The sequence below is a fragment of the Hemitrygon akajei genome, chromosome 2 (assembly GCF_048418815.1).
Source record: "Hemitrygon akajei chromosome 2, sHemAka1.3, whole genome shotgun sequence".
Classification (NCBI taxonomy): Eukaryota; Metazoa; Chordata; class Chondrichthyes; order Myliobatiformes; family Dasyatidae; genus Hemitrygon; species Hemitrygon akajei.
Genome location: NC_133125.1, coordinates 149,149,051 through 149,175,895, shown reverse-complemented (window position 1 = coordinate 149,175,895; position 26,845 = coordinate 149,149,051).

Below are 26,845 nucleotides of genomic sequence, written 5' to 3'. Positions count from 1 at the left end.
TATTCCACCCTAGAGATTTCTTGGAACTATAATTAAGACATAAATAGACGGAAGGGGATTCGCGTTTCTGCTGAAGTAACCTGACACGCAGGTTTTCGCCGGTTATGGGTCTGCCTGTAATTGTGTTGACAGAATACATTTACTATCCTATTCTTGCGGTAATTGGCATTCCCGGTAAGCCTGTATTAAACAGTCTCATTACTAAGAGATATTGCTATTTTTTTTTTCTAGATTGATTCTGACATTGATATCTAACGGTTAAAGTTGATTTATTTTTAAGGTATGTCTGCCAAAGTCTGATCTTACTCTTCATATAACTAAACTGAAATTTTCTCACACGTTTTATGACATCTCTATATGTCATATTCATAAATTACGCTCATGATATTTGAAAGAGAGCTAATTTGTCCTGACGAAGGGTCTCGGCCCGAAACGTCGACTGTACTTCTTCCTATAGATGCTGCCTGGCCTGCTGCGTTCCACCAGTATTTTCTGTGTGTTGCTTGAACTTCCAGCATCTGTAGATTTCCTCGTGTTTGTGTTCGATTTACCTTTTTATGTGTGCATCAGATGGTCATTATTTTCACAGTAGAGCCCCAAGAACACGGAAAATTCAAAAACTGAAATGTCAGCGCAGCTCAAAAGTATTCATTCGCTTTGCTCTGTGCTTCGTTGAACTGCCTATCGATGTATCACAGCCAGTAGTCCTTTGCACAATGTGACCGAGCAGGGTTTGCCCATTGTGAAATTGCTTAATCTGCCAGGTTAGTTGGGGAGCGGCGGTGGAAAGCAATCCTAAATTTTGACAGCTACGTTCGATCGGGTTATGGTTAGCATTCTGACCGACTACCGAAGGACGTCAATTTTCTTCAATTGAATCCATTCCGTGGTTACTTTGACAGTGTTGTTTTGGATCGTTGTCCAGACGAAAGTCGAACTTTCGCCCCAGTTTAAACTTTCTGGCAGAGGCTCGCAGGTATTGATCCAGGATCTCACTGTATTTAGCGAAGCTGCTGACAGTCCTTACCAGATTTCTAGTACTTTTTGCTGAGAAGCATCCCCTAGCATGATGCTACCTCTGCCATACTTCATAGTACGCGTGGTGTTACGTAACTAATTACCTAGACTTACACCACACGAATTGTTTCATCTTGTGGACAAAAGGTTCCACTTAAAATTCACTTGATCACAAGACCTTCGTCCGCATCTTTACAGCAACTTTTAAGTGATGCTTTGGAAAGTTTTTACCGGCAAGGGTGCATTTTTTTTAGCCAGGTCTTCTTCTTTGCCACTGGTCTATAAAAACCCCTTCACTGCAAATCGTTAGAAATTGTGGAGCCATGAGTTTTATCTCCAATTGCAGCCATTGGCTTTTTCATCTCAGTCAGAGTGAATTTTGGCGTCACAATAGCCTCTTACAAATGCTAATCCTCTCCTGCGAATAGATTTAGAGCGGCAGGTTGACCCAGGCAGAATGATTGCGATTTCCCCTTTTCCCACTTTGTCACAATGGAGTTTACTGAGCCCCGAGATATGTTCAGTTCCTTTCAGTTGGATTTGAAGAAAGATAGCATAATAATTGCAATGTGATAAATTCTTTTTCCTACCTGACAATTTTGGTTTTTACATTTTAATAAGTTGTGGACAGCGTTTACAGTTTTTGTTTTGATTTGACATAATGCACGATACATTGTAGATTCGCTCAATTTCCTACTTCGATATATTTTAAATTTAGAAAATCAGAGAGTAAAATGTTTAAATAGTTGTAGGGGATGAATACTTTTTCAAGGCACTGTGGTTCCCAAAGTTTTCGTTTCCCATCCTTACACACATGACGACCATAGGTATTTTGTATATGATTATGATTAACTTTAATGTCAAGGATTTTTTGCTCTATCTCTAACATTGTGGCTGAATTATCATAGCATCTATTAACAATAGTGAAATAAAATTCACCTATGTAAGAAGCATTGCTAAATGCAGTTTATTCATTTAAGCTTATTTTATTTACACCGATTCATTGCAGCGATTGCATGAAAGAATGGGTGCATGCAAAACGATTTTTTAAATGTATTAAGGTATATGTGACAATCATTAACTAATTTACTACTCAAATTACACTAAGCACATATATAAATACAGACACAATGATAAAGAATAGTCGGGTATGTTTTGCAATATAATCCTGGAATTTCAAGGCGTTCAATTAGTTGTAGAGGAAACCAGCATATGCTAAATTATACAATTGATTATAAGCCTGCTATGCTGTAGGCGCCGATACACAGGTAAAATACATTGCAAGTACGTCTTCTAAAACTTTTTTCCCCCCTGAATGTATCAGTGTAGCGTAAATACTGTTGTGTTAATGGAAATTGTGCTTATTATACTAAAAGTGATTTCACTTATATGATGGCTTAATCGAAATTTCTTTCAATAGCCTACATCTCGTATGACAAATCCAATAAGTGAAATTAGTTTTCGAACGATTTGCACTTTTGATAATAATCCCATTTCATAATTTTTGAAGAACATAAGTAGATGCAAGAGCACAAAAATCGTTTTATTGTAATAAAACGGTTATTCCCGCAGGACTTACGTGCTAGTAAACTCATTTTCTTTCTTCTTTTGCAGCAAATTTGCTGACAATCTTCATTCTGTCCTCTGGAAAATGCGGCCTTTCCAGCTGCATTACACAATATCTCCGTTGGATGGCAGTAGCTGATCTAATGTTCTTGATACTTGGTGCATTTCATTATCATATTAAAATAGTGTATCTTCCATATTCATTCCTCAATTACACTCCTGTTTGCAGTCTTCATCTCGCCCTCATGTACATTTCAATTGATTGTTCCGTCTGGCTGACCGTCGCTTTTACATTTGACCGCTATGTTGCAATTTGTCTCCAGTCGTTCCGAACAAAATATTGCACTAAGTCAATTGCATTGTTGGTCATAATGGTAATTTGCGTATTGTGCGCTTTAGAAAACATTCCAATATACTTTCTTTATGAGCCTCGGGATATAATTAACAGAGTTCCGTGGTCTTGTAGTGTAAAATCAGGATTCTACACTTCACGCTATTGGTTTACATTCTTATGGATAGAAACCATATTTACTCCATTTTTACCATTTCTTTTAATCTTCCTTCTCAATTCTTTAACCGTAAGAAATATTATATTGACAAGCAGAATCAGGAAGAAACTTCGAAAATCTAAGGTTGATAGTAACCAGACTGACCAAGAGATTGAAAACCGACGGAAATCAATAATTTTATTGATGGCAATATCTGGCAATTTTATTTTGCTGTGGATGGTGACGTTTGCCTGCTTCATCTGTGTGCACTTTACCAATAATAAATTTACAGAAACAAATTACACCAACTCCTTCACCATCGCAGAAAAAGTTGGATACATGCTAAGGTTTCTGAGTACTTGCACAAACACGTTCATTTACGTGGTATCCCAGCGCAACTTCAGAGAGGAAATGAAAAATATTATTCTGCGTGTATTCTCCCCTGTTACCAATTTATTTTAATACGTTTTATTACACGCATGTAATACAATGATTTGGCATTTCATTTGGCACATGAACTGAAAAAGAAAATTCGGAGAGTATGATATTTCAATGCACGATATTTGATTGTAAAAGGGCAGTGGGAGTTTTCAACTTTTATTGTATACTGTATGGAATATTATACCAAACTGCAGGAAATTCGTGACAATTCCGAAAATGAAATAAAACAATTCATGCAAAGACATCTATTCTGAGGTATATTCAATGCTAATATCAGCACTAAAGAAAAAAATCCCCTCATGTTAACAGCTGAATGTGAAGCTGCAGCTCTAATAAAACGTAAGTGGACAATGCTGTAAAATCTCAGCACACTACTCAATTTTCAGAGACAAATACCGGTAATTGCATTAAAATTCCTGGTTGTTCAACTTAGGATGTGCTGGCTAAATATCAGTCACGTTTCGTGGTGTTGTAAAGGCAGGAAACAGATGGCAAATAAAGCGGATAGATGCCGTAGCGTAAATCCACGTATGAGAATGACATATGTAGACCTGGCGTCAGGTAAAAGATCACTGTGCACGTTTCTTAGTTGCAACCACCCGATCTGATAGAAATATAATTAGGCAGAGAAAGGCAAACCAAACGGGCGTGGAGACTCAGTCAATATCTCCCTGTAAAATGCAAGAGAAAACGCAACAAATTTCAAATGAAGGAGAATTCTTGGAATGCATAGCAGATCATGTAGTACACGTAGAGAGAATAAATCACGATTATTATTTCAGGTTGTCAGACCTAGCGAGTTCTGATGCGATTTGAAACTTCTTTTTTTCAGATTTTTTTTTGGTACCTGCCGTTTCAGCTAACCACTCACTTAAGCAATTGTTGCCAATTTGCTGCTTTATAGAAATAGTTAGGCAACTATTGCAGTACTGAGAGTAATTCTGATGGTCGTATTTCAAGAAAGACATGGCGAACATGGAAAAGTTGCAGACAAAAATAATCGGGAAGTTGCCTTGATTCGAGGCGGGATTCTTTAAGTAGAGTTTGGATGAACTCTTTTTATTTTCTCTTTAAGTTTGGACTCTGAAGGGAGACCCCTTTCCTATGACTAACAACCTTTAATTCTGGTAAATATCTTCGGAATGTTTGCTTGATTTTTCCAAGTTGGCCATTTTAAAAGTAGACAAGTATTACAGTGGAAACCTTTGCATTACATGGCTCCCGAAAGCACTGGAGACAGGGAGGGGTGCTGAGTGTTTTGAAATCATTTATTTGATTGTGGAACTTAAACATAAGAAGTTAGAGCCAAAGGTATACTAAGTATAGACAGGATGGTAGTTCATTCAGTGGAGCGCTAATCCTGCAATATGGGATTGCAGAAGCCTCAGGGTACCGAGCAGTATTGTTGATGACTACGTCTGCAGGATGTGAACCCAACTTCAGCTCCTGACTGACAAGATCATTGAATGGAGATGCGGCTGCTTTTTGTGGGTCTTCTGGGGGGAGGGGTCAACAACCTCATTGATGAGACTTTTGCTGTGATGGCCACACCCTGCGTGCGAGCATAGGACAGTAGATGGGTGACCACCAGGAGAAATAAGTGGAGTAAACAATAGTGCAGAGTTTCTTTGTGGCCATTGCCCTCAGCAACAAGATTCTACTGGCAGAGATGGCCTAACAGGACACAACAGTACTAGCCTAGTCAGACACACTGTGTTCGACTCTGAGGCTCAGCAGGGAAGGGTATAGTCAGGTAGAGCTATAATGATAGGCGAGTCAGTATCTGGCGGGTGGACAGGAAAGTCTGTGGCCGCGGATGATACGCAAAAGTAATCTACTAAATCCCAAGTGCTTTGGTCAAGAATGTCTCTGATCGGGTGCAGAATATTCTCAGTAAGGGACGTGAGCAGCCAGATGTCGTGGTGGAAACTGACACCAATGACATAGGTAGAAAGTGGAAGAGGACACGCATAGTGAGTATAGAAAGTTAGGAAAGAGTCTGAAGAGTAGGACTTCCAAAACAGTAATCTTTGGATTCTTCCCAGTGCCTCATGCTAGTCAAGGCTGGAGTATGATGATCGTTTTGATGAATGAGTGGCTGAAGAACTAGCGCAGAGGAATGCTTTCAGTTCCTTAGATAACTGGAAACTTCTTTTTGGAAAGGGGTAACCTGTACAAGAGGAAGGGGTTGCCCCTAACTGGAGAGAAGATAGTATAGTGGCTTGGGGGCGGGATTTTCGCTGGTGTTACACGGGAGAGGTACATGGGATGATCCTTTGGTCTCAGTATCTGAAGATGACGTGCCTTCAAGAGAATGAATCCAGAGAAGCATTTGGTTGGTACGGAGTACCTGGACGAGAAACGGTGATGAGTTCAAGAACTCATCTATGGATCAAAATGAATACACCATGGTTCTCATGGACTTTATTAAAATATTAGTAGACAATTGTACCCCTACAGTGTCATTCAGATTCCTCCCCAAGCAAAAATAATGGATGAACTATGAGATCCGCAATATGCTGAAGTCAAGAAAAGTACAAGTGTTTCAGATAAGATCTTCTGAAAGCTATCTAACGGGCGAAGTGGCAATTCCGATCTAAGCTTGAATTAATGAGGAACGCTCGAGAGTTGTGCCAGAGCATGCATACTGTGACCTTTTACATAGTTAAATTAAGCGCCAGAAGCGTCGACATGACTTCGCTTCCAGATAGACTTCATGGCTTCTATTCTCGGTTTAACCGTCAAAATATGGAAGAACCAACCCGAACACCCAGAGCCCCTGATAATCCCTTGTTTTCAGTTTCTAAGTCAGACGTGCGATTAGACCTCAGGAAGCTGAACCTGCGAATCCAGGATCGGATTCAAGAAAGGCTTAGTGTACAACGCTCCCTTGGTCAGTAGACATCTTCTAGATTGCCTACGAAAATAAACTTATTTTCCTCTTTTTTTTTGTCTTTCTTCTTAAGTGTGTTTCTGGGACTGTTACAGACTGCGATTTACAGTGCGGAGATCAGTAGAGTGATCTAGCGGTTTGGTGTCACCGAGCCGAGAAGATTCCAGGAAGCGACCGCAGACTCTGAAGGTCTCGATGCGAATAAAAAAAGAGATAGGGTTCGAATCGATGTTCCACTCCATTTCGCAGTTTAATAATAATAATACAGGTCACATCCATAATGTTTCCGGGTAGCGGACGACTTGATTGCATGCCACTTTACTGATGTAGTAGGAATTCGCGTACGAGGCAAGTTACAACAGTGGTTTGCCATTGCCTTCTGCCGGGTGAGGTTTTCTTTTTCAAAGAGATCGCCAGCTTTTAACCCCGCACGGATGGAAAGCATGGGTGAGCCGGCTGGTTCTGAATTTCGGAAACTCCGCTTCGAAGTCCTGCGCTGATGTCACTACGCCGTTTAAAGCGTCAGATATTCGCTGATTAAAGCATCGAGCCAGATTGAGATATCGAAGCGAATATGGAATGCGAGAGTTTCATCGCAGATTTTCTGCCTTTTGATCGTTGTCGGAAAAGGAGTCCGTGAGTGGCCTATCGCTGTGTAGCTAGCTGTGGCCGACTTGTAGGCCTCTCTGCCTTGTGTAGTGTCACTCCGTGCGCTTTCGTGATATAGTAGGATGGTATCATGGTTTTGCGTTTATGGATTGAACTATTGCGTTTAGTGTCTGTAGACGTTTTCAGACTTTTTTAATATATATTTTTTTGTTTTAATCGCCCATTCCTTTTCCGTTTTGTTGTGCGAGGGCAGGATGTTTGGGGGCGGGGTTGATGTTATGCTGTGTTCTGTTAGTTGTTTTTTGTGGGAGGGGGTTGTTTATTGAGGGTCGATGTTCATGTTCCGTTTTGTGAGGGGGAGGGCGGTTGTGTTGATAATCCGCAGGATGTACGTTTTCAGATGGGGTGGTGAGTTTGATGTTTCTCTTTGAACGAATTTCATGTTCATTCTTTGCTCCCCGGCTATCTGGAGAATGAAAATTTCAGAGTTGCATTTGGATATCTGCTTCGATAATAAATAAAACTTTGAAGCTTGACCATTTGAAAATCATTTTGCCCAGAAGTGGTACCTGGCCAGGCACTAAAGACCTGTGCCTATCAACTGGTTGAAATTTTCACTGACATCTTAAATTTCTTGTTTCCGCAGACTGAAGTATCCGCCTGCTGCAAGAAGGCTTCAATTATACCGGTGCCAAAGAAGAACGTTGGAACCATCCTCAATAAATACCTTTCAGCAGCACTTCCGTCAACAGTGATGAAGTGCTTTGATAGATTGGTGATGAAACATAGTAACTCCTCCCTGAGAAGCAACTTGCATCCGCTCCGGAGTAATAGTAATCTTTTTGGCTGTTCACTCAATTCTGGAACAACTGGACAGTAAAGATGCATACAAGCAGATTGCCATAAGTCACAAGCCTGTGGTGCAATTTTTTACTACTCAAGAAATTTTTGAGTAAATTAATTTCTTATTCATGTTTTGGTTCGCTAATTGCTTGCATCTACAAAAATTGGAAAACAATTTAAAATAGAAACATCCTGCCTGAACGCTGGGATCCTCGTGCCCCGCCTGAACTCTGGGATCCTCCTGCCCCGCCTGAACTCTGGGATCCTGCTCTGCCTGCCTGAACTCTGGGACCCTGCCCTGCCTGCCTGAACTCCGGGATTCAGCCCCACCCGCATTACCCCTTGCATGCCATAGCATCCCCATCCTGTCCTACCCCGAGTACCTCAGTGCCTGCGTCCTGCATTTGGGTCCATTCCATGTCCGCTGGTGACAACATGGCCCTACCTTAGAAATTACAAGGGTTACCCATAGCCCTCTATTTTTATAAGCTCCATGTACCTATCCAAAAGTATCTTAAAAGATCCCATCTTATCCACCTCTACCATTGTTGGCGGCAGCCCATTCCACGCACTCACCACTCTGTGCATTGACAATTTACCCCTGACATCTCCACTGCACCTACTCCCAACTTGTGCCCTCTAGTGGCAGCTATTTCAGCCCTGGGCAAAAGCATCTGACTATCCGCACGATCAATGTCTCTCATCATCTTATACACTTATATACAAAATAGTTGGTAAAGAAAAGTATCTAGCAGGTCATGTAACACACAGGGTAGTATGCATTGCAACAAACTCTCCAGTCCACAACGTCTGTGCCAAAAGTGTTTCCCACACCTTGTACATGATCCATATCATTCTTTGATCCCAGCCTGTCATCCTCATTCTCTATAGCTTTTCACTGAAGATACTTATCAATAAAATGTCAGTTAACATAACGGTTAACATTCAACATCGCATGTGCTTTAAAAGAAATGTGCAGCCTGGAGGCCAAGTAGCCCGGATAGGGAGCATAAGTCGATGCTGGACTCCCACTTCTCGCCGATTGAAGCGTCGGGGAAGATTGAAGTCTTTGAGAACAAGGGCAAAAGGTAAGCATATATTCAGCGCCAACTACATAGAATATAGAACATAGAACAATGCAGCACAGCACAGGCCTTTCCGCCCAAAATGTTGTGCCTACCCTTAAACCTTGCCTCCCATAGAACACTCCTCCTTAAATTCCTCCATATACCTGTCTAGTAGTCTGCGAAATTTCACTAGTGTATCTGCCTCCACCACTGACTCAGGCAGTGCATTCCACGCACCAACCACTCCTGAAAAACCTTCCTCTAATATCCCCCTTGAACTTTCCACCCCTTACCTTAAAGTCATGTCCTCTTGTATTGAGCAATGCTGCCCTGGGGAAGAGGCTGTCCACTCTATCTATTTCTACGTATAGGTAACCTGTCTCTCGGTGCTCCCAGATGAAGGTGCCTGCATTCAATCAGTTTCTCCTCCCTCTCTCTCGATGCTGTGGAAGAAAGGTAAGGATGTCATGGGTCTTGTGAAAAGTTTGATCAATATGGTTTTGTGCATTGGTCTCTGAAGCTCATGTTGTGATGACTTTCTGTCTTCGCCTTTTGTCTCTGCTTTGATCGGGGCGAAACTTCTCTGTGTCACGCAGTTGGCGAACGGTAGAGCACTGGACCGAACTGAACTGAATATGCCTGAACTACTTAGATGATTTTGGCTTTGACGTTTTGTGTTTTTTTATACGCTTTTTTGGCAGTTTGCGTGAGTTGTCTTTTGTTTGCGCACTTTGGTGGTGTGGTGGTTTGTTGGTGTTTTTCTTTTAAGGTGCTTCATGGAATTTCTTTGTATCCTGGCTGTCCGTGGGAAGGCGAACCTCAGGGGTTGTATATTGAATATGTCATTCTGAAACCTCGTTCTCCTTTTCACCATTTTCTCCAACCGTAACCCAAACATTGCTTCTACAAAAGGCCAATACGTTATCAGTGAAGCCTTTTCCAGGGCGCTACACTTAGATAATAAACGCACTTCGAATCTTTGAATATATTACAGCAAAAAGAAGCCAGGTATCCTATAAATTGAAAGGAATGAGTCCATATGCTGCTGGAAACACTCAGCAGGTCACACAACATCCGTGGAGAATAAAACAGAAATAAAGTTTCAATGATACTTAAAGTGCATGCGAAGGAAGGCTTGGTGGAAACGTCATAAACTGACATATTTCGCATGATAGCGGAAAAAGAAGAAGGGAAAACGCAGAGGGAGCTTATGAAGGGCTGAATACACAATTTTGCCATGGGAGCAGTTACCTTAAAAACTATCATTTGAATTCATCTCTAGCTTGATAATTCCAGGACTTATCTTGATACTTCTTCTAAAGTTGTGAAATACTCTACACTCAACAACCACTGGGCAGCATGTTTAAGTGACTGATTCTCAGAAATGTGATCAGTTTTATTCAGAGTATGTCTATTCAACTCTCTCCACTTCTCTAAGACTCACCCAAGATGGCTGAGCTGCTCCTATTAGCCTGGTAAGATTGCGGAGAAGCTCACGGAAGGTGGTTTTGAATACTGTCGTAGTCTTAAAGAACTTCAGCTTTCTATTGCCTCTGATGATACCTAAGCTAGAAGTGGGGATTCGAGAATCCTTAAGACTATCTGTTTTGCTGTATTTAGCAAGTGATGTGTCACATCCGTCTGTCCAAACTGGTGAATTACCATTTGAGTACATTTGCAGAAATAGGTCCTACCGGTGTTGTGTGTACTGGATTACTGAGCTTCTGGGCACCGCAGTGGAGAATAATTGTGAAAAGAGGTTCTCTATATTGACATAGTGCATCAAATTCCGTTGCTTTTGCAGTTAATGACCAACGATTTGCATATCATATCAACTCAGCAAACAGTAGACGCTCTTCCTGTAAGAGAAGTGAAGTAGTTGGACACAGGGTGTATTGTATTACAAAACAAATCAACATTGTTTATAATATACAGCGTAATTCATTAGGCCAAGGCACGAGACGAATCACACCTGTTTTGTGAATTGCTACTCGTTGCAAAGAACCTTTGAGGCAAGTTGTCGATGTGAATAATGGAACTACTAAGGCCATCACCATAGTAATCAAGGCACCTAAACAATCGGCATAAGGAATAGAAGTATTAGGCTATCGATTCTGCTGCAATATTCAATCATAGTTGTTTATTTTTAAAACCCATTGTCCTGCCTTCTTCGCCTAACTTGGTTACTGCGCAGGAACATATAAATCAGTGCCTTAAGATGGATATAAATCCATTGACTTGGCCTGCAGAGCCCTCCTTGGCAAAGAGTTCCACAGATTTTTCACCCTTTGGATGAAGAAAATCTTGCCCATGTGTCACGTACCCCGTGACCACTTTAAAGATCCAGCAGAAATGGAAAACGCTCTAGAGTCTGGTTTTGCTATAAACTGATAGTGTTTATTAGTGACTAAGCAAAACAGTAATATAAATGCAAATGTATTGAACAGGTTATCAATGATAATAGTGAGTGCGTGTGCGTGTGTGTAAAAATGGGAACAAAACTAGGCTCTTTCAAACATAGTGGTAAATGGGTACAGTCTTACGATGTGATGAAGAGAGTTCAGTTCGTCGTGGTATTTAGTTAAGTAACGTTGGAGAGAGAGAGAGAGAGAGAGAGAGAGAGAGAGAGAGAGAGAGAGAGAGAGAGAGAGAGAGAGAGAGAGAGAGAGAGAGAGAGAGAGAGAGAGAGAGAGAGAGAGAGAGAGAGAGAGAGAGAGAGAGAGAGAGAGTTGAGAGGTGAGAGGTGATGCAGTCAATCTTCCCGTTGTCTTCCAAAATCCTGTTGTGGTCACCGACTATGACCATGATACGTACGACCGTTCTTCAGTGGTGGAATAATCACCCAAGCAAGGATGGACACACAAATAATGCCCCACCGGTCGCACCTTTTCACATTGTGAGCCACTGATCGATTTCCCCGAATCGAACCTCCAAAAACCCCACCTTCGCGTGGGTGCAACCGAACTCATTCAGTGTCCACACTGTGTGTCTCATGGTCTGTCTTGGTGTGTCTGTCTGTGTAACAGCGGACCTGGCTTTTATCTCTTCAAGTTGGACACCAGCTGTCCATCAACCTGATCCGCCTTCCACTTTCTGCAGGAACTCTACAAGCAGGCAAGTGACCTCGGGGAAAACGTAAAAAAGCTGGCAGAGAACCATAACATCAGTCTTCTCTCTCTCTCTCTTTTTACCTTATCACTGGGCGTGCTCAAAGCATGCCTTGGTTTATATAATCAGTGACGGAGAGAGAGAGAGAGAGATGATATGTGGTTCATGGTATGCTGCACAGGCTTCTTCATACCCCATTCAACGGCTGAATAAGAATGCTTCTGTTTGATAGATCGAAGTAAAGATTATCATGTTACATGACATAGAACAAATATTCAACAGATAAACATTCCTGCAGGTGAAATTGGACCAACTCTCGGAAACAATTGGAAGTGAATTTGCACAGATGCACTATTTCCCAAAAGAGCAAGAAAAAGCTGTGAGACGTAAACTGGGAAAGACCGAGAAGATGACATTGAAGAGACTGGACAAGATAATGACGGTAATTAACAATGAAATATCAACTCTTGTGGAAAGAATTCTGGAGATAAAATAAGGATAAGATCTGAATCAAACTGTCGAAATCCTCAAGGTACCTATAACATTTGTGAAAAAGTGTGGCCTGGCTTTGGGAATTGCCTCAATTTTTTGATGCTGATGTTGTTTTATCTTTTCTTCCATTGGGACGCCGAAACTTTTGCACAACGTAAGCCCTCTTTCATTGTGTGGAGTGTGCACTGTTGTTTTATTCTTTCTGTTTATCTATGGTGTACTTGTACCAGATGTGTCCAATGCCACCAGTTGGAAGGGTTCGATATTGTTAATCAATAAAGTCTTTGATTGTCTTTTGTTGCCATTTCTCAGACTGTGGGAAGATATGAGGAGAATTATCGATGCAAGTAAGAATACAAAGTGGCTTTCTCTGTCTGTCTGTCTATCTCTCTCCCTCTCTGTATATGTGTGCGTGTGTTTCTCTTTGCACTCATGCGATAGTGTGCTTATGTGCAGTTGACACCCGATTCAGAGGCTATGTGGGAAAATAGGTTCTAAGGAATTGATTACAATATATGTGATCATCAGGCATTTATTTAATGCAAGCTAATCTGTAAAGCCTGCCAAAATCAAAAACATCATTCCTAAAATCTCTTCCTATCTCCCTGCAGCCATGCTGATATTTACTGCTGATCCCTACTAAAGTATTTCAGAAGTAGTAAACCGAAACCATGCTTGAGTATGTGAAATATCTTGGGCATGTTACCTTAAGAAAAAGTAAAGTAGTTCTTCCTCCGTTCGACCCAATGTTTATCACTCTGGCAATCTAACTAAAATAGATAAGCTGGTTAACTGCACATCCCAGGATTATGAAGTATACTGTGAAAAGTGGATATGTTTTTGTGTACAGGTAGTCTTTCCTCACAGTTAGTCTTGACAAGTTGTCCACAGGCTCAATCATTCCCCATGGGTCATGATATTGTGGGAATTGCATGAGAGCGTCTACATGGGGAATTCATACTTGGCAGGATTGAAGCTGTCAATGTGAGGAATGGGAGGCTGGACGCCATGATATTATGTCAACTATACAGTGTTGGTGGAAAAGGCAGATCGTAGAGCATGTGAAGAAGGTATGACATAGGAAAGTGCCATGAATGGTTAGTAGAAAAAATTAAGGATTAACAACTCAAGTACAACATTGGAGTGAGGATGTAATTAAAAGTAACAGAGCTGTAGTTTGAGAGATGAAGTGAAAACGATTGATCATCGATCTAGGTTGAATCGGGAGATTTTGTTGTGGTATTGGTGATTAGTAGGTTGGTTGCTCAGAGATGGTGGGGTACCTGCTAGGTCAGGTAAGTTCTTCTTTCCAAGAATGTGGTAACCAGAATTCTTATAATAGCCTAGATGGGGCCTGACTGAAGTTTTATGAATTTGTGCAATTGTCATTATTCTATTTCACAGTTAATGAGGACCAGTAATCTTCAATTATTTTTCACCAACCTCTCGATCTGTTCTGCCATCTTTGATGATTTATGGGAATATGCATTAAGGCCCCTCTTATCCTCAGACCTGTGGAGAGCTCTACCATTTTTGGTGTGCAATCAATAATGTTATACCATTATTAAACCTTTCAAAAATGCATCAGTTCACAGTTGTTAGGATTAAATTACATCTGCACTTGTTCCAGCCGATTTACCAGCTGATCAGTATTCTTTAACGTAACTGTAGACCATAAGACCGTAAGTATAGTTGAAGAACTAGACCATTTGGCCCATCAAGTCTGCTCCACCATTTCACCATAACAAATCCATTTCCTCTCAGCTCAATTTTCCTGCTTTCTCCCCGTATCCGTTCATGTCCTGGCCCATCAAGATCTATCAACCTCTGTGTTAGGTTGTCCATAATTAGTTCGTCTCCACAGGTGCTGGTGGCCAAGACTTCAACACACTCTGGGTCAAGAAATTTCTCCTCATATACATTCTAAAAGGACGCATCTCTATTCTAAGGCGGTGTTCTATGGTCTCCGACTTCCCTACCACAGTCACCATTTCCGCTAACACTCTATCATTGCTTTTCAACATTCGATAGATTTTAATTAGATCAGCCCTCATTATTCTGAAGTATCTTAACTAATGCCCCAGAGCCATCAAATGCTCCTCATATAACAAGCAATTCAATCCTGGTATCAGTTTCGTGAATCTCCTTTGAACCATCACCAGTTTCAGCACATACTTTCTAAGATAATGGTCCAAATACACTCATAATACTCCAAGTTAGGCCGCAGCAATGCTTCATAAATTCTCACCAATACATTTTGCACTTGCTTTAATATTCTAGTCCCTTTGAAACGAATGCCAATATCGCATTTGTTTTCCTTACCACAGAATCAAACTGCAAATTAAACTTTAGGAAATAGTGCACAAGGATTCCCGAGTCCGCTTGAGCCTCAGATTTTTTTTGTGTGTATTTTCTTTCCACTTAGAAAGTAGTCAACCTTATAATTTCTTCTACCAAAGTGCATAACGTTATATTTCCCGACATTGTATTTCATCTGCCATTTCTTTGTCCGTTCTTCAAATCTGGTTTGTCCTTCAATAGCCGTTCTGCTTCCTCAAAACTGCTTGCTCCTCCGCCTATATTCTTGTCGTATGCATACTTTTTAACAAAGCCATCAGTTCCATCATCCAAATCATTGACATGAAATGTAAAAAAATGTATCGACCCCAACATAGATCCCATTGCAACATCAATAGTCACCGGAAGCCAACCAGAAAAAGGCTATCTTTGATATGACTCTTTGCCTCTTTCCATCTTATCACTGGTTTATCCATGCTATAGCATTTCCAGTTATACAACTGGCTTGTAGTTTGTTAATCAGCCTCATATGGCAACTTGTCAAATGCCTTCTGAAAATTCATTTGCATTACACCAACCGACTCTCCTTTGTCTATCCTGAAGGCTGTTTCTTCAACGAATTTCAACAGATCTGTTCGTTTTTCACTTGAGGAAACCATGGTAACTAAGGCCTACATTATCATGTGCCTATAAGTACGCGGAGACCTCATCTTTGATAATCGACTCCAGCATCCTCCTAACCACTGTGACCAGACAAACTGACCTACAGCTCCCTCTTTTTTGCGTCTCTCCCTTCTTGAAGGTTGGAGTAAAATTTGCATTTTTCCTTCTGGAACCATTCCAGAATCCAGTGATTCTTGAAATGAAAAACATTACTAATGCCTCCACAGTCTCCGTGTGCACACTATTAGAATCATTGACACTCCATGAACAGTAAATGAAGCGAAAAGTTATTATCCGGGAAAGGAGCCTACGCTGGCCAGGCGTTCCTCGTGGTCCCGATCTCGACGAGTCCGTGGGGTCCTCGTTATCCACTATGGTTAGTGTCTGGCTGCTGAACAGTTATCGCCCCTGTGTACTTGGAGCTCCTGAATCTTATATTGTTCCTCATCAATCGAAACATTCGATCTCCATCCTATTGGCTCAAGTTCACCTTACCTACGTTGGTCGCCTTCGAACTGGTAGGCATAGGACTACAGCCAACATTGTTTCATGGTTCTGCCTAATCCGGCATTGTGTATTTGTGCCTTGACACTTTGACTGGCCCAACCCAGTTAAATGAGGCAAACCAGGCAGGGTCCAATGAAATAAGAGATAGATTCTTTAGTAGGTCTGGCATTTTACATATTGAGTAGCCACTCTTCCGAGAATGGTCTTAAAGAATTGCTCTGATTAGATTGTCCTAGAGTCAAGAGTCAGTTAAGAGTCCACGCCCTTTACATAACAAATGGACACCTGTTTGAGAATGGTCTCAGGTTTAGCAGATCATTACATGAAGCTACCTGTGTCCACATTCAGTTCCTGATTAGATTATCCAAGAGCAAGAATCCGTTTAGAGTCCACAAAAAGGGGACAACAAAGACAACTAGCTTGTCTGGAGTGTTTCCCCTATCCCTGATTAAACTGTAGTTTCTTCTAGCCAACACTGTTGTTACCGATGTTTACTTGATTTAACTTTATAAGTGGTCATAGTATTGGCCTCAAAGCCTGTTTCTATGATATGGTGCTATGATTCTATAAAAATCATGAACAGCATAGATAAAGAAGACAGAAAGGAATTATGAAAGCTAGAATGGTCCATGAAAAGCCCTTGTAAAAGTATGATTAAAGAGAATCCAAAAGCAAAATGATATTTTTCTGACTGAATGTTCATCACCTATCATAATCAAATGTGTTATATGTGCTATGCGCTGTGTGTTGTTACATCTGTTTACATCCTGGCTCCATAGGAACACTGTTATGTTTAGCTATACGGAACTCGTTCATAACCTGGGGACTGCCTGTACTTTTAAATCATGTCTAGAGTACTTATAATAACTAATAAAATGTAAATGCTATACTCTACTCAGTATTTGCCAATGAGAGGGTCCTGGAGGACAAGGAGATCAGTACTTCGTGTATAAAAGTGCTAGCCCATTGCAAAATAAAGGTGTATGTAGTTTTGCTTGTCTTAAAGAGTATTAGAGTGAATAGGTTCCCAGAGACTAAGAGGAGTTACCAAAGGTTACTGAGAGAGGCAAGTGAAGAGCTGACCGGGGTCTTGACCAATACTTTGTTGTCTGTGGAGAATTTTGGCCAACTGGGTAGGCTAAGTACTTAGTAAGACGAAAGAATTGCATGTCTGTATTGCATAGTGCCAAGAGCAGCAGAAAATGGTGGTGTTGCCCTTTAACCTATTGCTATAAACGCAAGAATATGTGGTACCGCCCTCTAGCCTACTGCTGTACATCACGAGGCTACGTGTCTTAATTATGGAAAAAATGAAAAAAGGGTTAAATATCTGATCAACACACACAGAATTATGGAGGAACTCAGTAGGCCCTTCGTTCTGAAAAGTTGGCTGTACTTTTTTTCATAGATGTTGCCTGACCTACTGAGTTCTTCCAATATTTTGTGCCTGTTGCTTGGATTTTCAGCAGCTGCAGAATTACTCTTGTTTTAAAATGTCTGAGTTGTTAACATCCCCTGTATCTTCCTCTAATTAGCAATATGCCTGGTGCTGATCTTAGTGCATGACACAGCAGCCTAAACTAGAAGGAGACTGTGAAATTGTAGAGAGAACTCTGTGGGCTGATAACCTTCTGATAATTAAACAGTGTGTATGCTTTTCCTTTACCTGTCTGCTAGTGAAATGTAAAAACTGGATCTAAGAAGTTAATGAACCTTGTTAATATCATAGATAACGATAATTCGGTCTGGGTTCTCAGCACGTTTGTAATAGTCTATCTTAGTTTCAAGGATGTTCTGACAAACTGTCTCCGTGTGTTGTGTGCAGAAAAGAGACTGTCTCTGGCATTTTCGTAGGAATTGATAAGACGCACAGAAGTGACTTTTTAAAAATTTTGACTGCTTTAATTGACATTCTAGCTGCACGTATAAAGAGTTTGCGACTATTGTTCGTTGGAGGTCGATGTTATTCATGAATAACAATATGCTCTAGTCACTTCAAAACCCGTGTCCAATTTATTAGTGACCAACTTTAATTGAAATTTCATAATAAAAAAATTGACTCGCAGTGTCCGTGCTAGCCATAGGCAACGTCTGACAGATTGGCGAATAACAATTTTCTTCCATTACTGAAGAAGAAACCAGGGATAACCTTAGAAACATGAACTGTTGAATCTCACGTCAGCAGTAGGGAAGTTATTGGAGAAAATTGTTATGGACGGGTTTATGAACATTTTTTAAACTATGGCCTAATTAGGAAGAACCAGAATAGCTTTATCCGGGGCATTCGTGACGTATTAATTCGATTGAGTTTTTTGACGAGGTGTCGGCGATGATTGATAAATGTAGAACTGCAGAGGTTGAGAACTTGGATTTTAGTTAGGTGTCTGACAAGTTTCGGCATGGAAGGCTCATCCATGTGAGTAAGATGCATGGCATCAATGGTGAGTTGGTCGTTTCGATTCAAAAAAGGTTTGCCCCTCAAAGACAGGGCACAGTGGCCGTAGTTGTAAGTCGTAGTGGTACTTTTGCTGGAGATCTGTTATATCTGATATTCTGCAGGGATCTGTACTGAGATCTCTGATATTTATGATACATATAAATGACCTCAATGAAAATATAAATAGATGGGTTATTAAGGATACAGATAATAACTGGTGGTGTTGTGGGAAGTGTAGTTAACTGAAAAATCATAGAGATCGGTGTAGATCAGTTACACATATGGGCGAAGAAATGGCAGATGGAGCTTAACCATGCCAAATGTGAAGTTTTCCACCTTCGGAAGTGAAATATAAAGAAAAAGGGTAATAGCTCTAACAGCGTTGATGAACAGAAGGATCTTGGGCTGTTCATATCTCCCTGATATTGGCTACACCGTTTGATATGGTAGATTACAAGCCATATGGCATACATGCTTTTATTAGCCTAGACTTTTATTTTTAAAGTCAGGAAGAAGTGTTGCAGCTTATAAAATCTCTAGGTAGGCCGCATCAGGAGTATTGCATGCAGTTCTGGTCGTCGCATTATAGGGAGAAAATTCAGGGCTTTTCAGAGGGTATATAAGCATCCTATTTAGGGCGCATGTGCCAGAACAAGAGGTTGAACAAACTTGTTTTTTTATTTCCTGAAGCAGCGAAGGCTGGGGAGAGCTCAGATACAGCACTACAACTTGGTCCCATCTGCAATTCTCCTGGTCCAATTTACCACAATATCATCTGCTAGATTGTCAACATAGATGCCAAACAATAACATACACAGCACAAATCCCTGCAAAACACCACGTCTCCCATTTGTAGAGACGGACAGGGAAACATCTGCCACCATTATCAGTCGAAGCTAATGTTGAATCCACATTGCTATCTCATCCGGAATGCCAAACTCCTGAGCCTTCTTGTCCATCTTCCCATACATGGCTTTGGTAAAGTGTTTGCTAAAATGTAGGTAGATTACTTCTACTGTCTTTCTCGGTATCCTCCCCGAAAATCTCTATTAGATTAGTTAGACGCTACTTACTATACGCTAAAGCATATTAACCATCCCTTAACATGACCTGTTTCTCCAAATTCCCATATATCTAGACTCTTATAATATCTTCCAATATTTTACGCACCATTAACGTCAGTCTCGCCATCCTCAAATTCCCCGTCTTAATACTGGAACTTCTCTTGAAGTGCGGAACAAAAGTGACTTCTCTCCAACCTTACAGTACGACGTTCGTGGCTTAGGACACTTTAAATATCTTTGATAGGACCTTGGCATTTCTAAAATAGCTTCCCACAGGGCTTGACAGTACCCTTGTCCAGCCCTGGGGACTTAACCACCTTAAACTGCCTCAATGGAGCAAGCATCATGAACTCACTGTTGCTCTGCTTCTGTCCGTACAGTCTATGTCCATCCTACAGCAATCGCACGAGCCCTGAGCATTCCCATAAATTTAGTGTACTTACCTAAAACTGGATGTATTGTCCGGGAAGGACTGCAGTGAGTATTCAATGGACTGCTTACAGGGATTGTGTTTGCTGTCCAGAAAGACATTATGTAGAGTAGATAAGCATCCTCTGCACTTTGAACATATACAATAATAACTCGTTGGGATTTGTAAACGTTTTGCGAATGTAGTTAAGATACTTTTCAGTCTAAACTGCCACAGACTTAGAGTCATAGAATCATTGAGGTGCAGTTCAGAAACATGCCCTTTGGCCCATCCAACGCATGCTGAAACCATTTAAAATGTCTACTCCTAACTCCAGACCCAGTAGAATCCTTGTAAAAATTCCATTTAACCATATCATCATCCAGATTATTGGTATAGATGACCAACAACAACTGACCCTGCATTGATCCATGCATCCATCTCTGGCTTCGCCCACAAAGCCAATGTCGAATCCAATTTATTACCTCATCCTGAATGCCGAACCACAGAACCTTCTTTACCAGCCTCGCATGCGAGACCCTGTTAAATGCCTTACAAAAGATAAGGCAGAAATGTTCTTCTGCTTTACCACGTCCACATTCCAGGTCACTTCCTTAAAAACTTCCTTAAAAAGATTGGTTAGACATAACCTACCACACCGACAATCCCTAATCAGTCCATGACTATACACATACTTACCCAGTGTAGAGAATACTTTCCAATTATTTTCCAACTCCTGACGCCAGATTCACAGTTCTGTATTTCCTGATTTCTCTTCAAGGACTATTTTTGAAACAGTGGAACAACATTGGCTATCTCTAATCCTGTTACCTCGTCTGTCGCTAAGAATGTTTTAAATATATGTGCGAGCCAGCAGCTCCTCCTCTGTAATCTGTACAGGGGACATGAAGTTATGCCACTTAACCTCAATTCTATAGTCTCTATATCCATCTCCAGAGTAAATACAGATGCAAAGAATACTTTTATGATCTCCAACATTTATTTTGGCTCCACAAATTTATTACCATTCTGGTGTTCCAGAGGACCAACTATGTCCCTAGAAATCCATTTGCTCTGTAGAATCATTCAACTTGCCATACCTTCCTTTAGCATTCCTTATTTCTTTCCTAAGTGATCTCTTGCATTTCTTGTACTTCTTTCGTCCTCCTTCGTTCCTACTTGCCTCATCCTGCTATGGTGTTCCTTTATTCTCTTAACCAGGGCCTCAATATTTCTTGGAAACTAAGGTGCCTTACTCTTCTTATCCTTACCGTTTATTCTGACAGACACAAACAAGATTTATACCCTCTAACTTCATTTTTCAAAGTCCTCCCACTTTCCAAGTACACCTTCGTTGCCCCAATCGACACCTGACAGATCATTTCTGATATCATTAGAATTAGCTGTTTTCCAATTTATAAGGTCAATCCGCGAACCAGACGCAACTCATTTGAAACCAATGTCATTATGGTCACTGGATTAACAGAGTTTCCCTACATGATTTTCTGTAACCTGCCCTGTCGCATTCCGTGATAGTAGACCTAGTCCCAACGCATGCTCTCGTTGGGACTTTTATGCACTAATCAAACTCCCCTAATTCGATTTGACAAGCCTTATCCCATCTATTCCATTTACAGAATGGGATTCTTGGTCAAAATATGGGAAGTAAAAATCATGTACCATTATGCATGTCGTCGTCGTTAGGTCGCATCTGGAATTTCCAGTTGGCGGTCGATTTCCCTCCACGCCACTCTGACATATTGGGAAATCAGGCACTCGGCAGGCTACAGCGGTGGTTCGCCTTTGCCTACCGCCGGGTGAGCTTAAAGAGATCAACACGTCTTGCAGTGGCTGACAAAGACGTCTAAGTGCCTTGTCGTGCTCTTAACGCTCTACAACGCCTCAGGAAGGTATAGCCTGCTTTCTTGACCATTGGACCATTAAGCGGTTTTCTCCGCTCAATCTTCCGGGACCAGACTTCATACGCTGGGATAGACAAATCCCCTACCTCACCGAAGGTCGTCGATCCGTCAACTACCCTAATCTGGTTTGGACTGCCTGCCAAGACGGTTTACCGGGTGCGGCCGTGGTGTGTGCTATAGCTACTTGGAGCCACAGGTGAGAGCTGAGCGCCAGATGGGGAGCAAAGGTGGACGCTGCCCTGCAAAAGGGCACGGCAGCAACCCCGCACCAGAGTTGCTACCCCTCCCTAGACACATCATACACGCCACATACATGACCACGTATCAAATAGTACATTTTAGGAGTGAGTCCAAATGTTTTAGTAGACGAGGTGGAACAAATATAAAATAAATCATTTTTGGAGAAGTTGATTTGTTTTGTTGCCTGACCATATCTGGAATTATTACAATGACACACAATTATTTCATTAACAAAGCAAAATGCGACGTAAGTCCACATTGACCGACTGAAGATTAATGTCAGGGAAGATTGATTTTGATATCGAAAGAAGCCATAAATCTGGAGATTTATGTATTTGCATTGAAATCCAGTGTCTATGACTTCACTGTTCTGTACGGATATGGTGCAATTCATGTGCAAAGTTCAAATTAAATTTATTATCGAAGTACGCACAGTGTATGTCATTATATACATACAACATTGAGATTCATGTTCGTGTGGGTATTTTCAATAAATCCAATTAGCACTAGAGAATCCATGAAACTCTGCAGCAACTTGTTTAAAATCTATATATAAAATTGTAACCGTGCATCTCGCAACTTATCAATCTCACTTAGATAACAACAATATAGTTACAGAAGAGTAGAAATGATGCATGAGGGAATGTAAAGAACAAGTGATAGATTCTGTAACTCTAAATCCAGCCTGGTGGAAAAGTGGAAATCATTTATGTTGTTATATTGACTACCAAAAAGCATTTGATTCTGTCCTGCATTCAATGTTAATAGAAGTATAGCCAATACCTCTGAACTTCCTACAAGATCCAATGAAGCACCGGCGTCCTAAAATTACCATATCTATTAACAATCAAAAAAGAACAGACACTGTGATATATAAAAAAACTGAGCTATTTTCCAGGGCAATTCGTTAAGTCCATTGCAGATATCTCTAGATTTGATATTCTGAATCGGATGAAAATAGGGTATCAAATCAGATACAACAAAAAGAATTACTCCTTGACACACCTATACATGGACGATTTGAGGTTTTTATGCTCCTTCATTAGTAAAGCACATACAATTAGTTCAAATAGGAGAACTACTTTCTGAAGATATAATCATGACTTTTGGACACTAGATAAGTGCAGAGCATTAAACACAAAAATGTTGCAAGGAGGCGTTGGGAGTGGACCCAAATGCAAGACACAGGCACTGAAGTACTAGGAGCTGGATAAGGATTATCAAGAATGCAAGGAAAGTCGTGAAGCAAGGCCTCATTAGAGGGAAATTCAGGGACCCTCGACTCGGACTGGACTGGAACATAAAGCCTTGACTTGAAATGCACTGGAACGCGAAGCCTTTACTCGGACTGGACTGGAACACGAAGCCATGACTTGGACTGAACTGGAACAGGAAAAACAGAGCCAGGACCCCGCCTTGGGTACCGGACATAGGGCCGGGACTCACGGAACACAGAACTAGGACTCCTCCTTGGGTAGAGGACATAGGACCGGGACTCTTCTTATACAGAGAAAGTGAAGAGACAAATCCCCACTCAGAGTAGCGGCAAACGGCCGGACCTACCCAGCGGAGGGGAGGACACGAAGAGACAAGGCTATACTACAATAGACTGCTCTTTATCTTGACGCGACAAGGCTCCAGTCTCACACCGGAGGATTAAATTGACGGGGATTCTGACGAAGTCGCAGACGGGGTAACTCATGGGGCTCTAACGGGAACGGTCCAGCAAGGAATTACTGGTCTCCAGAGGTATTTATGTTGCCAGCCCGAAACGAGAAACGGGTGCCTCAATTAAGGCACCCAAATGGAACAAGGGAAAAACGAAATAACCGCAGTATGGAATGCACAGACCGGACCGTGAACTGGAAAGTGGAGTTCATGGACCGGACTGTAACAAAAGAAGCAAACATTTGGTAGCCTAAAAATGGAGAAACAATATGCAATACAGCCAATAGATGAATATCAACAAGCAAACAAAAATAGATCTTTGTGCGATAAAGGAAAACTATCCAAAGAATTTTCTTTAAAACTTAAGAAAGTCTGATAAACAAAGCTTACAGTAAAAGTATAACAAAGGCAACAAACAATTTCACTACACCCATATTAACGTATTCTTTTAGCATAGTAATTTGGTCCAAAACAGATCTGGAAAATTTATAGAGAAAATAAGAGGAGATAAAAAAAATCAGAAAAACACGATGTACACTCCAACACTTAGATCAACACTGCCTAGAACATAAGAGTAAAGAGGGATAATAGTCATTTAATATCAACAGTTAGATAAAACTTCTAAGGATCGATTTTAATCTAAGACAACAGGATTTAAGACACAACGTGAGGTATTTTGATAAGAAGGACACAACACTAAAATTAAATGAAAGAGCAACACAGACAAAAGAATACATTTTCACTACAGAATTAACTGTTGACCAATGGATGAGCAGGAGCCTCCATGGAAGACAACTTCACGATCTGGGCAGATTACATGTCGACAGGGAAACATCGAAGGCCTGTTCAGAGATGGTGTCCTGGTCCTGGAATCAACGTGATTCCTGTGTCCAACTTACTATAGACCTTATTAGCAACACTATCAACTTGTGCGAAAGGTTTTTCCTTTTAGTCATTAATCTAACAGGAACCAGAATATCCTTGCTGATTTTGAAGGAGAGTAAAGATGAAGAAATGGTATAAATCAGGGTAAAGAAAGAGTTGAAGGAATTTAGGACAGGTAAGTGCCCGGGGCCTTAACGGATATAACCCTTCTTTTTATCTACAGACCAAATTATTCAGTGCAATGCTGTAAAGATATTTTTGCAATTTTACCATCTGTCTTTTAATTGCTTAATACAATTCATGCTGTTTGAGAATTATAAATTTCGCTAAAAATTAATGAAATTGTCATGGTCCGGTCCGTGAAATCCGTGTTCCGGCTCACGGTCTGGTCCATGAACCTTAATCCAGGTTTTCTGGGTTTCCCCAGTTTCTGTTGAGGCAGTTGATTCCTGTTTAGGCTGGCCTCATAAATAGCTTCAGGATTCAGCCTTTGGCTGCTGGGTTGTTTCTGTCGAAACCCCCTGTTTGTATCCCTTCCCTTCACCTTCCTCCTGGAGCCTTGCCTCGCCTTGCCTCGCCTTGCCTCGCCTTGCCTCTGCCTGGAGCCGTGCCTCGCCTTGCCTGTGTCTGGAGCCTCGCCCTGCTTGGAGCTGTTTGTCTGTGTCCACGCCTTCGCTAGGTAATTCCGACTGTTTTGCCGCTACCTAGCGTTGGGTACTGTCTCGTCGTGTTCTGTCTTATGAGTCCCGGCCCTACGTCCTGTACCCAAGGAGGGGTCCCGGCTCGGTGTTCCATGCTCCTGTCTGTTCCTCGACCAATGTTCTGGGTTCTCGTCATGTCTATGTGCCTCGCCCAACACTGGAGTACCTTGCCCAGCCCGGTTCTGGGATTCCCTTGGCCTGTGCTGGGTTCCCTTGTCTTGTCCAGGAGTCTCTCGTCTCGTCCTGTGCCTCTCCTCGTCCTGTAGCATCGTTTTATCCTCGCCAGATTCTAGAGTCCGAGCCTGGGACAAGACCCAGGTTCTGGGTCCTTCTCCAGTTTCTGGCTCGGACGCCAAGGCCAGGCTTCTAATTCCCAGTTCCATGTTCTGGTTCCGTTGTCCTGGTCCAGTCATAGCCCAGGCTCGGAATCCTTGTCTTGTCCAGGGCAGGTGTCATGTCCAGTGTCCTTTCTTCCACATTTTCCTTGCTTCCATCTCACGCCTAGTCCTCTTCCCGGTACTTCAGTGTCTATGTCTTGCTTTTCAGATTCAGATTCAGCTTATTGTCATTTAGAAACCACAAATGCAAATGCATTTAAAAAATGAGACAACGTTCCTCCAGAATGATATCACAAAAGCACATGACAAAACAGACTACACCAGAAAATCCACATAACATTTGGCAATCCCCAAGCCAATGTCCGGAGAGGCTGCTGCGTATTAATATCACGCTACCATCTTCGTGTGTTCCCCGAAAAGGGGCTCCAACTCCATCAGACAAAACAAGATCAAAATCGAAACAGACAAGAGCTGCACAAAACCACATAGTTACAACGATGCAAACAATAGCATAATTGATTTTAAAAAACAGAACAAGGGGAAAAGTAAAAAAAGTCCAAAGATGTTAAAAACTATAAGTTCAAAAGAAACCAGCACACAGCTTCCACAAGTCCTCAGGGTCCCGATAGACTCGTCATCCCACGCAGGCGGCAGAAGAGAATACCCCCGCTATGGACTTCCACCGCGCCGCCTGACTCAGCGTCGCAGACGCAGCACACAATGACAGCTCCGTCGTACCCAGCCTCGCAGACACAGCACACACCGAAAGCGACCTGACCAATGCGGACTCCGAGTCCGTCGAACCTCCGAGCCTTCGACCATTCCCTCCGACACAGCTTCTCCGAGCATCATCCTCTGCCGAGCGTATTTAGACGCCCCCGCCAACGGCCAGCGGCAACGCGACCCCGAGGACTGGGGGCTTGTTCTTCGCTGCAGAGACCCGGACCTCACAGCAGCAGCAGCAACGAAGAAGGTCTTCCTGGAGATTTCCAGAAGTTCCTCCCTGCTCCCACGTCCGTTTTTTCATCTGATTATGATTGCGCACGGCACCCTGCTTCACAAATAACAGATAATCAGCTCCGGAGTGACCGCTGTAAGCTGCGTCGCGCCGCCGTCTTGGATCTACTCCCACTCCCAGCGCCCCCTCCTTTGACAGAGGTACACTCCACTATGATTCCGGAATTAAATT